Source organism: Crinia signifera, chromosome 2, assembly GCF_055691185.1.
Source record: "Crinia signifera chromosome 2, ASM5569118v1, whole genome shotgun sequence".
Classification (NCBI taxonomy): domain Eukaryota; kingdom Metazoa; phylum Chordata; class Amphibia; order Anura; family Myobatrachidae; genus Crinia; species Crinia signifera.
In genome coordinates this window covers 239,619,640-239,632,930 of record NC_139218.1, presented here as the reverse complement: position 1 = coordinate 239,632,930, position 13,291 = coordinate 239,619,640, and the positions used below count along the sequence as shown (strand labels likewise).

Genomic DNA, 13,291 nt, shown 5'->3' with positions numbered 1-13,291 from the left:
GCAAGGAGGGTCAGGGGCGAATTTAGGGATGAGGGCGCCCCTAGGCACAACAATAATGTCCCCCCCCGCCTAGTTGTATTATGTTTATTGATTACTTAGAATCCCTCATTTGATAATAGCCAATATAATGGATTTATAAAAAAGACACTAACTGTGACATGTTCTTTTATTATGAATACATATTTACTAAGTAGGACAGTTTACAGGGGCAGTATCTGCATGTCCTATCCATTTACACTCTATTTAAGATGGAATATAGTACAGTACAGTGGATATTTTGCAGTTATTGGTACATTTTTGGCTGACAGTACCATCAGAGGCATCCAAGTGCCGCCCCCAAACACGTGCCGCCCCTAGGCATGTGCCTCACGTGCCTAATGGGAAATTCGGCTCTGAGGAGGGTTACACAACACTTATATCACTATAGAAATTGCATCAGTATGTTTTAAGTGCTGCATTTGATTTCCTATTAGCTATATTTGTGACCATAATAGAAAGTCTTTGCAGCAAATTATTGAAGACCTAAACAACTTAAATCAATTACCTTAGTACAAGCCAATCTTTCTCAAATGAATATATGGAAATCATTCCCTCGGGCAAGATTAGAACAAAAACAACACCAGATGTATCAATAAAAACACCATTGTTTAATATGACTACATTTTTTCCATTGATACATCTGGAATTAATGTTAGCTTATGCATTTTCAGAAAACATTTGTCACATAAAGGTCTATGTAACAATCGAAAAGCAGAGCAACAAGTCAAAAAGCAAAGTTCTACACATTTGCTTTGTGCTGTACAAATAAAAAACCCTACTAAAATTATTATCAGTTGGGACTGTTCCAATTTTCTTTAAATAATTTGGCAACAGATGCTAAAGGTCAGAACATCTTCATGATATTTTGGCTACAAGATACCATCCTTAACTCACAAGTGAGAAATAGTACATAAATCAGAATCACTGTGTGAGGTGGTATCATATTAAAGTCCTCCTTGCAAGTGGAATTTCAGTTATATCCTGCTGTGTGCTATTGGCTTGGCTAAAAAAAAAAAGTTTTCAATCAAAAGGAAATGTGTTTATAAAAAATTTAAAAAAAAAGTTCAAAGGACATGAGAAAAAAGTAATATAAGTCATTTCTTTTCAATTTAAGACCAGATGGAGATGATGAACTGATAACGTTAAAGTGACTTTTAGTACATCTTATTTTTATTGAATATTCAACATACAAGATGACAGCAGAAAAAATGGAGAACAGGCACAGTTAATGCAAACATGCATATAGAGTGTCAAAATGAAGAGGGCAAAATATACCCGTCACTAAAATGACTGTATGTATTGACTGTTTGTACTGTTTTACAATATAGGGACATGGCTTTAGTTCATCCACATTGTCCAGAGGAAAGTTCAGTGCTCCACCCTGGAAAAAAAGATATCTATCTACCTATTTATCTAGATAAATCAATTGATAGATAATCTCAAACAGGCGGTACTGTTAGAATTTTCAATGAGTATTAAACAAACCAGATTGTGGTTCTTTGTTGGTTCAAAGTTTCAATCCATAAGGATTTTTTTATCAAGAATTTACGGTACTTATGAGTTATCCGGGCGCCCGATTTCTAAATCGGGTCGGATCGGGCACATCGCAATGGACGGAGTCCATTTTAACATGGAATTCAATGGGAAAAAGGGGTCCTTTTCATACCCCTACTATCCAAGTGGGCATGGAGCTGGATATAAACCTGTGGCGAGCGTAGCGAGCCACCGAGCCCGAAGCGTGGCGAGCGTAGCGAGCCCCGCGAGGGGACATAGAATACCGTCCCCTCGCGGGGCTCGCTTCGCTCGCCACGCTTCGGGCTCGGTGGCTCGCTACGCTCGCCACAGGTTTATATCCAACTCCATGCCCACTTGGATAGTAGGGGTATGAAGAGGACCCCTTTTTCCCATTGAATTCCATGTTAAAATGGACTCCGTCAATTTTAACATTGATTCCTATGGAAAAATCGGGTCATCGCATCCGATGGTCGCATGCGATGCGATGCGATATCGCATCGCATCGCATCTGATTGTATGCCTTAACTTAAGGCATACAATCAAAAAATCGGGCGCCCGGATAACTCATAAGTACCGAATTTACATATGTTTAGGAATAAAAATCCACATAGATTTAAATATCGAAACCCACAAGGTGCCATGTATTGGTTTGTTATTAACTCCTTGAAGATCCCAAGAGTGCTGCCTGATGGAGAGTATATGTTTGGGACAAGTGAGTGTACCCAGCAGTGCAGCAGAATTGAATATTGATTTGTACTTGGGATTGTGCAGGTCTCTTGGATGTTTATGTTTGTTTGTATGTATGTATACATCCATGTGTGTGTGTGTGTGTGTGTGCGTGATATTTTTAAATTGTAAATCTATATATGAATGGATTGCTCCTGAAGGTGGTACACTTCTTAAAAGCCCCCAATAAGTTTGTTTTTACTTTTCTAAGAAGCTGTAGCAATAACATTGACACCCTTATAATTATTATATTATATTCACAGTATGTTAAAAATCAAATTTTACAAAGCATCCAACATAAAAAGCCATGTACTGTATAATCTGATCATTTCTCTTGCAAAATTTCAGTTTTAACTATGCACACTTCATCCTTTTGTTTGGGACATGATTTTCCAGTCCTCAAACTGAATTCTAGAATCAACCATATGCATTTCGTCTCTAAGCAACTTCTTCAGGGGTTTTACTTTGACTTTGAAAGTCTTTGACTATGGAATTAGCTGTATATTACTGTATATCCTACACACCATTATATTACATTTTCTGATAACACTATGATGGTTTTCCAATTCACCCACTCTCAAACCATCTTTAATCACATCTATTGTCATCCTGTTACCATTCTAAAAATATAGGGCCTTATTCTAGTTCACTCTTTCTGACAAAGTCATTCTTAGATGGACAAAACCATGTGCACTGCAGGTGGGGCAGATGTTACTTGTGCAGAGAGATTAGATTTGGGTGGGGTTTTACTTCAAAGTGAGATCTATATCACAGTGTAAAAATAAAGCAGTCAGTATTTAGCCAGCACAGAAACAAAAATAACTTACCCAAATCTAATTCTCTCTGCACGTTTTACATCTGCCCCCCCCCCCCCTGCAGTGCACATGGTTTTGTCCATCTAAGAAGGATTTTGTCAGAAAGAGTGAACTAGAGAAGGCCCATAGTGTAACAAGATAACTAAGAACTGCTTAGAACATAAATATATTTAAAACACAATGGCAGAATTGATTAAATATTATTTTTCTTGACATAAAGTAGTCACAATGCCTCAGATTCTAAAAATTAATTATAGAAATAATGGGCCTGTTTCAGAGATGGATACTAAAGTATTCCAAGCTGTGATCATCACCCCCTGGAAATGTATTGAGACACCCACTGACAGCGTTGCAGATCCAAGCAACTGAGTACACACATACTTGTGGTCACAGATCCTTTGAAAATCAACTGTTTCAGTAACCCTATGGTCATGCAGAATGGCTATGGCACTCATGTCTGGCCTGGAACAGCGAGTAAGGTGGCATCAGCCAGCAGAGGGTGCCATGAGCAACAGAAATGCTTTCTGCACCAAGGCGCTCTTGCCAAAAGGAAAGGAGGGTTCCAGCCACCCCTTCTACCTTGATCCTAGCCCACCCTGAACTGGAAGCAAACATTGCAGACCCCATACCTGGCCAAAACGATCTTTGGGATCAACCACTGGTGCACACTTTCCATATGAACTAGCTGGTGCACACCTGTAGTCATTACTAACTGTCGTAACTTAAAACATGCTGCATTCATTCCTACCAGGGGCTGGCTTGTAACTTTCAGCCTGAGGGGCAGACACAAACAAAATTTTTTTTATGGGGAATAGGCGTGACAATAATTGGTGGAGTGGCTTGTGTAATGTGGGTGTGGTTAAAATAGCTAGTAAAATAATGGGCGGGACAAGGTGCCACAAAAATCTTGCATCTGTGGGGCTTACCCACAGGTGCAAAATATTTTATAATAAGGTTTAAACATTTGGGGTAAATTTCTTAAGATAGAAATTCTATTGTGATGTTGGTATGGGCAACCAATCAGAATCTACTACTTATTTATTTATAACCTTCTAGAAGATAATATATACAGTAGGAGCCGATCTCATTTCACGCCCCATTCACGGCAATGGGAACGAAAACATGTGAGACGCTCATGCGTCCCTGTCCGAGAGATTGTCACGCCAAGACAGGTTGTCTTGGTGCGCCCTTGCTACCGATAAGCACACCTCTGTCTGTAGTATCTGATTGATTGCCCATTTCAACATCCCATCTCAAATAGAACTACCATCTTAGTAAAATTCCCCCTTTAAGTCCAATTAAGCCTAAAATCCATATTTAAAAAAAACTTGCTCTGAAATCCTTTGAACACCCCTAATGACTTATTATGCAATTGAGAGTTCCAATTAGCTTAATTAGTCATTAATTACTCATCTATTGCAGCACTGTATTCCTCCTCTGGATTTCTTCATTGCAGACAGCTTCCAAGACAGGTTCTACCCATAATACTGCACCAGCTACCTGTACATACTACATTACCATTAAACCCACTTCCCTCACACACTATATTAGCCCTAACCTTAAACCTGCTTCCAGCACACACTACACCACCCCTAACCCTGCACCCATCCATTCACACACACTACACCACCGCTAATCCTGCACCTTCTCCCTGCATGCACTACACAGCCCCTAACCGTTCACCCATTCCCCGCACACACTACACTACCGCTATACCTACAGAGACTACCCTACCCCTAACCCAGCACAAAGTACACTACCAAAGCTAATCTGTCCTTACTCCTCTCATACATTACACTACCACAGCCACACACTACCTGCAGCCACACACAGCATTGAGGGATTTAAAAATCCCTGCTAACAAGATTGTGGCCCCTTTTCTGGTTCACCTGCAAAGGCAAATTCCTTCTCAAATGGACAAAACCATGTGCACTGCAGGTGGGGCAGATATAACTTGTGCAGCGAAAATTAGATTTGGGTGGGGTTTTACTTCAAAGGGCGAGATGTATCAAAATGAAAATGTGGTAAAACCCCCTTTTTACCGCATTTTCATATGTACTATTACCCGGCTGCACCGATTTCGCTGGCCAGGGTATCACCACCCTTTTGGGTGGCGATACCCTATAGAAACCTATGGGCTTCTTTTCGCCGCCCGCCGCATCGCCGAACCCCCCTTTCCCCCTCCCTTGGGATTACCGTGCAGGTCCTCCTGGACCCCAGACGGTAAGCCCTTCCTCCCCCTAGCAACGCAGCCAGACATCCTTCCGGCTGCAGGGGGGAGGAGGAGGTGCCGGAGACAGCCTGCTTAGCTGTCCCCAGCGTGTAGGCAGCAGGAGGCGGCAGGGAGGAGACTGAGACCCCCCGCATACCACAGTACAGGTATCGCGGGGGGTCTCCGTTACCACACCGCGATGCCAGCCGCATATGTACATATGCGCTAGCATCGCGGCGGGCGGGCAGCGAAGGGCGGCGATGTATAATAATACATCCTGCACAAAGTGAGACATATTGTAGTGTAAAAATAATTCAGTCAGTATTTTCCCTGCATAGAAACAAAATAACTCGCACAAATCGAATTCTATCTGCACAAGTTATATCTGCCCCCCTACAGTGCACATGGTTTTGTCCATTTTAGAAGGAATTTGTCTTTGCAGGTGAACCAGACTAACCCCCATTGTCTGCAAAAAAAATCACACAACCCTATTTTTCTTAATTGGATACCGTGGGTATTAGGAGCGCACAAACCCAACGGTAAACCAAAAATTTATTGCGTAGTTCCTGGTAATACAAAGTGTCAGCCTAGCTAGAGAAACTCATGAGATGTCAATGTTACCACCTATAAAGTGGGAGTGAACATTTATATTGTCATATTTGATGTTATTACCCTAGATTATGCCCTCACTTATGACATAAACTATGTATAATATTTAATCCATTTGTCATTAAATTGGGAACCTATGTGAAATTACCACAAATAATTAGTAGAACCCTAGAACCTTAAATGACTAAACTTCTGGCAGTGTGCTTTTAGTTGTAAGAGAAATGCTTTCAAACATCTATTTACCACCGTATTTGTGCGAAATAAATTGCCAACAAGCCATTTCAGACTTCTATTTCAAATACATTTTGTCCAATTATTTTCTTATTTTAACATAAAGTTAAATTGACTGGTCTGCCCATCCCTGACTGGGCACAGCCAGCATTTCTTTTGATTAAGCTTTTACATTATAAATCACAGACCTTGGAGACATAATGGACGTCTGTGGGGGACTAGTAGCAATTTTTATAAGTGTAACAATGCTTGTCACTCTTCTTCTCGGTGCCTGCTGTGTGTAAACAAAACATGAAACAACAAAACCAGTACCAGGCCATTTCCGCCCTCTTTTCTCCCCATTATTTAAAAATTTCCATCTAAAGTGAGGAAAACACACTTTTGCAATAAACTGTCATAGACAGAATCTACAGGAGGTGAAGGAATGATTGGCACATTGATTTTGTTCTACTTTAGATTAGTAAAAGAAAGTCCAACCCCCAGATATTCCTAATGAACCATTTTTTTCTAAGCAATGTGTCATTTATATGCCTTTCTCTGTCCTGCAAGTGCTCTTTACTTGCACAGTTTCCAGCTTTATGTGGTCTATCTTTTAGATCTTGGGTACATCGCTTTGAATTAGTACAGTGATGAAAACATTTCTAAGAGCCTGACATGAAGATATAAAATCACTAGTGATATAAGTGCAGCCATTTATGATCCCAAAGTAAAGGATATATATTTATGATTGAAATAGTAAGTTGTAGAATCATTTGAAAACATACCTTCCATTTCATAATCTTAAACAATAAAAATATATTGATTTCTCCTATATTTGTGTACGTGTGAGTGTGTTCATGTGTATCCCAGCTTCCAAACTTGCAGTTAGTATGTATATATATATATATATATATATATATATATATATATATACACAGTATATATGTAGGTCTCAATGAGACAGTAGGAGAATATGCAGAGAGGGTTGGTATAAAAGTCAGGGCCACTTTCCCCCAGGCCAGGGGTTCCTAATCTTTTTTGATTCACGGCACCCTAGAGAATCAGAATTTTTTTCACGGCACCCCTAGGTCCCAAAAAAATAGCTCAGTAATACATTCTGCAACAGTGTAATTATTATACCTCTGGGCAGCATGCCAGATTACTTGGCAACATAGAAATTGTATCCAATCTCTCAACAGCAATTACATGAGGGAGCTCTGAATGCAGCTGAGACCAGCTAGCTGGCAAATGCACTGTTAACACAGAATCTAACTTGGCAATATTGTACACACCTTTGTAACATCTATTATATGTACCCATAATATGGTAAAAATCTGTCAAAATTACATAAAATCAGTCAAATGATTGACCAACCTAAATGGCAAATTGTGTAAGAAAATAACACTAAATAAGCCAACATATGCCTATACTTTGAACATAGTATTAAAAGGCTTAATAAATATACATATATATGTCCAAATTTACCTGTAAGGCAAAATGTGTATTATTATAAAACACTAAAACACTAAATAAGCCAGTATATGACTCTTTCATTTTGACTCTAACCTCCGACCGACAAGGCCTAACGTGTATATAACACTTAATAAGCCTAAGACCAACTATAAATGAAGTGTATAAACCCAATGGAGTGCATAGGCTATTAAAAAAGCCAAGATCACTAAAGGTGTAAGGGGTGTACATAAACCCATATATAATTGCAGAGCAATACAAAAGGTGAACCACCTTTCCACCACTGTACCTGGAATTTATATTAGGTACAGGAGGCATATATAAGTTCTTATGAAATTAGAGAACTGCATATATTAAAAAAGGTGAACCATTCCCCCATCACTAATTGAGAAATCAGGATACGACCATCTCTTAATATACTGCCTGAGAAGGTAAACTGGGAATAACAGTGTACCAAAACACATAAAAAAATCTATATGAACCCACAAACATAGAGGGTCATACAAGCTTACACTAACCCCAATATATATACCCTGCTAATATATATCAAAAAAGCCAATACAGGCACTATTACATTGATATATCTTTATAACAACTCCACAGACTGAGGACACAATCCCAGTGTCTTATAGATACTACTCAGCCCAGCCCCCCCCTGCCTACACATTTTTAAATCTATTTCACATTATATTTTCCATTCTTTTTCACTTAAATGTATATATGTATGTTGTAAGTCTTAATACCTTTTAACCTCTTGAATTTCGCATTTATTGGTGGTGTATCCCATATCCGGATATTAATAAAGATTATAGGGGATACTCCGCTTTTTGAGAATCTACTCCCATAAACCACCTAGGAAATTGGTGGTTTATATTAGAAAAAATTTTTTCTGGTGTGCATCCATAGAACTAGCTCTCCCGTCTTTTTTTCTTGTCCCAAAAAAATTAATTAGATTGGGTTTATATGCAATTCTTAGTGGCAGTTATGTGGTAAAGGGCAGGATTTGCTTCTGTTTGTACACATTTTATGATTGGCAGGCACCAGCACTGGTTTTGCTCATAAATAATTAACCATTAATAATTTGAGTTAGTCCTAGACCACCAAGCCGCGGCACCCCTGCTTGTGTCCCGAGGCACCCCAGGGAGCCACGGCACACAGTTTGGGAACCACTGCCCCAGGCGAATATTTGCCAACCAGCCCCAGTGTATCAATATCCCAGTGCACAGAATCACCGGCTGAAACATCCCGACGTTCAAAATCCTGGTAAATATTTTACCCTTAACAATAACACCAAGCATCCCCTCCAGTAGCCTTACCCCTAACTCAACCCTCCTGCAGCCTAGCCCTAACCATCCCCTACCACAGCCTAATCCTAACTGACTGTCAAACCCTGCAGCCTGAAGGTGTCCATACAATGAGATGGGATGTGTACTGCACATACTTTTTGTACTTGATCTCATCTCATCGCAAAACCGAGATGCGATGAGATGTGATATTGTCTATATAATAAGTTGAAGAGTGTGTGTGTGTGTGTGTGTGTGTGCGTATCCGTTGCATTGCGGGCACACCGTGGCACTCAGAGCTGCCAAATTTGGCAACAAGGTACCTCTGGACCTGGTGGTGTGCACCTCGAAGCCGTTTTTGGGAAATTTCACTTAGAAATTTAAGAAACACCAAGATTTAATTTGCCTTCATTGATGATCTGGGAAAAGATTGACGATCGGGGAAACCGTCATTGCTGTCATTGAGTATGCATGACATTCTAACCTTATGGTGAAGGCTTTAAACAATTAGGAATAACTGAGGATATACATAGACCACACATCACACACACGTACATATTGTACACGCACACACACACAGTACACCACATATGCACACAGTGGCGTAACTACTAATTTTTCGCCCCCCCCGCCACAAATTTAGGCAGCGCCCCCCCACACCCGCGGCCGGTACCTCCTAGCGCTGGCGCTTCTGATGGGTCCCCGGCTCTCCCGGCTCCAGCTGCTAATAAAAAGTGACAGTGGCTGCCCCCATAATGCTGACAGCTTTTGAGGTATGGGGGCAGCCATTTTCCGTGTGTCACTTTCTGTTAGCAGCCGGAACCGGCCTGGGACCCGACAGAAGCGCCAGCGGCAGGAGTTACCAGCGGGTGGGGTGCGCGTCGCTGGCAGCCGGCCAGCCAATGTGGGGAGCATGTTTACAAGTAGGAGCCGCGTCTCACCTACCCGGCAGCAGCAGCAGGGGGAGGGGGAGCGGCCTGGCCACACTGACAGCTAGTCGGAAAAACCAGCACAGGAGTAGCCAGCCGCCCGGCAGACAGCAGCAGGTAACTATAGCCCCGCAGACCCCCCAGCGCCCACACCTTCTTAGCGCCCCCCCCCCCGCCACCGCAGGGGCTGCGGGACTATAGTTATGCCACTGTATGCACACAACACACATATATATAGGTAGCGCACCTCACACACTTACACATTGGACAGATACACACAACAAAACACACACATAACACACCACATGCAGTACAACACAAACCCATATACACTACAACACACGCCCAAAAATGGTACAACAAACACACAGAACACACACACCTAAACATTGTGCAGATACAGAAACACACAGAACACACACACTTAAGCATTGTCAGGATACGCACAGCACACTACACGCACATATATATGTAGCGCACCTCACAGTCAGCAGATACACATAACACAACACACACACATAACACACCACTCACGGTACAACACACACCCACATTCACTACAACACGCACCCAAAAACAGTACAATACAAAGAACACACACAAACATTGCACAGATACACACAGCACACTACACACACACATTTATACGTAGCACACCTTACGCACTTACACATTGGGCAGATACACTCAACACACACACACATAACATAGCTCTAACAGCGCAACACACACCCACATTCACCACACACACCCAAAAAACAGTACAACACACAAAACACATACTTAAACACTGCACAGATACACAAAGGCACAACACACACATACACATACTGTATATACATAGCACACCTCACACACTTACGCATTGGACAGATACATAAAACACAACACACACAACCACATACACTAGAACACACACACAAAAACAGTAACATTTCCCAGAATGCAACCACAGTTTGAGTCGAGCATGTACAAATGAATAGTGAAAATCACCAAATACCGATTTCTTTGATATTTTACAATCCATACAGAATCACTTTCTTTCATTCTTGTGTTTTTCTTTTAAATTGTATACATAGTAGGTTATTGTGCAAACACAGAAGTTGTTAAAATGTACATGTAACTGAAGCATACCAATTAACACATTGTTACGTGCCTTTTGAAACTGCAGTCACTGAAAATGGCTGCACCCTACAGCTGTAACCGAAGAATTGTATTATTATGAGCAAATGGCACCAAAGAATTGTGTTAATATGAGCAAATGGCAACAATAAAATGCCAAAAACTGAAAAACTACCAATTTTTAGCTATGTCTTCCTTTAGACTTCTTTTTCATCATAAACACTGCAATTACATTTTTAGAATTTCCGACATACACATGTGTAATTAAACATATAATATTTAAGTTAAATTATACACTTCATATTTTTTAAGAATACAATTTGTTTGACTAGATAATTGTTCGGTGAATCTGGATTAAAAACCTTAAAAGAATGTGTTTCCAAGCGTTATTGAAGTCATTTTTTTCCTTTCTCCCAGAAGCAAAAAAAGCCATCTGTGAGAACCTGTTTGAGTGTTTGTTTTCTACACTAAAATTCAAAGTACGTTTTCCTGTTAGTGGTTTATGCCATATGTCACTTTTTTTTGTAACAATACTACTATATTAAAAATGAGGCCAGTCATCAAAAACTTGTTTTGCTTCTGGAATGTAAACAGGATTAGGAAAGAAAAATAAAAGTAATGTGTTGGATTTGCTCTACCAAGTAATACAAAGATATTCTTTTTCTTTGAAGGCTTAGGTGTTTATGGAAATATATCTATCTACAAATTAGTTTTATTTCCAGTCATTTTACAAGAATATTTTTCATGTACTTTATATAATATAATACAGGTAGTAGTGAAACAAACCTGCAAGTACCACCATGAAGCCACTTAATTGGGAACCCAGTATTGATCATACTAATGGATTTCTGTCACCTGGATGTTGGCAGAAATGCTGTCTTAGGTTGTTCTTCAGAATATTCTATAAATACTTGACTGGGCTGATTAATACATAACAATGTATGATATGCTCATCAAACCACTCGGTGATCACACATGGTTCTATAAAGACACCACTTCCATCAGGATAGAACTACTGCAACATGGAGTAAAGAAGATCACTAAGTTCGATTAAGCAGTGATTACCCATGACCTTGCCTTCAAAGGCTGGGTACACCCTAGAACATTCACAGCCCAATTTTGTTTCTTACCTAATTGGAGCAACATATTAGTTGGGTCCTTTAGCATGCATGCGCACTCAGGGAGCTGCCGCTGTCATATGTGATATTTTCTGGTCGTGCTGCAAGCACACCTGGATGATATAGCATGCGGCGTTGTGCAGTGTAATGAAGGACAGAATGAGAGATTGATCTTTTCTTCATTAACATCATTCTGATGTGTACGCATGGCATTATATGTCATCCATACTGTGCGTCCAAAACTATTTTGAAACTAAAACCTTTAACTTTTGTAAAAAAAAACACTGATGGATATAGAGTTCTATAGATTGGTGCAACACTTACAATTTATCAAGGACACTACACCAACTAACTGATAAATGATATTCTGGTTGCGGGGAGTTTTATATAGTCACTTCTTGTATTCATACACAAAGATGGGAGATCTATTTCACATGGGATGGTACTATGGGCAACCAATCAGGCTGTGCGGGGAAGACAGGAGCCAAGACAGAATGCCACAAGCCAGGGGCGTAACTATAGCACCGCAGCCCCCACCACTGCGGGGGGGCGCTGTGCATGTGGGGGCACCGGGGGCTGCGGTGCTATAGTTAACCCCCCCCCCAATCCCCCGCAGACTGTCACTTACCTATCGCGCTGGTCCCAGCGGCTCCGTTCTTCTGCTGAAAGGACCACCACAAAATGGCCGCCCCCATATAGCACACAGTTCTCTGAAACTGTCTGCTGTATGGGGGCGGCCATTTTCTGGTGGTCCTCGGCAGAAGAACGGAGCCACCAGGACCAGCGCGATAGGTAAGGCTGTGGGGTATTGAGGGGGGGTTTGCATGGGCGGCGGGGTAGGGGTGCTCGGCGGGGCGGCGGGGTAGAGGTGCTCGGCGGGGCGGCGACGGAGGGCGGCCCCCCCCCCCTAACGGCGGGGGGGCGCCCAAAATGTAGCTACGCCACTGCCACAAGCCATGGCCAGCCTTTTCCAGCTAAAGCTGAATCCAAGGGCACTGGCAAGGTAGGGCAAGATGGAGAAAAACCCGCTCCAATAGGGAAACATCTCAATACTTTAAAAGGAGTGTAAACATTTTTTTTTAACAAAAACATTAGCATTGGAGCTGCTCAACACATAATACATTAGTGTGGGACCATAACATTGTGAAGCATCCTGCACAGTTGGTGCAGACAATTTTGGTAATATTTTGCACAGGTTATGTATTCCTTCCATGAAAGGTACCAGATGAGGCTGCGGTCTTTG

At 41.2% G+C, this 13,291-nt stretch overlaps 1 protein-coding gene and 1 long non-coding RNA gene across 7 annotated transcripts in view; one reads left to right on the top strand and one right to left on the bottom strand.

Annotated features, from left to right (window-relative positions):
* Window positions 1-13,291, top strand: part of AUTS2 (activator of transcription and developmental regulator AUTS2) — a 1,267,464-nt gene that overhangs the window by 1,011,403 nt on the left and 242,770 nt on the right. The gene's annotated exons all lie outside the window — the stretch shown is intronic.
* LOC146059010 (uncharacterized) overlaps window positions 1-13,291 on the bottom strand; it is a 118,594-nt gene that overhangs the window by 64,953 nt on the left and 40,350 nt on the right. The window lies entirely within an intron of this gene.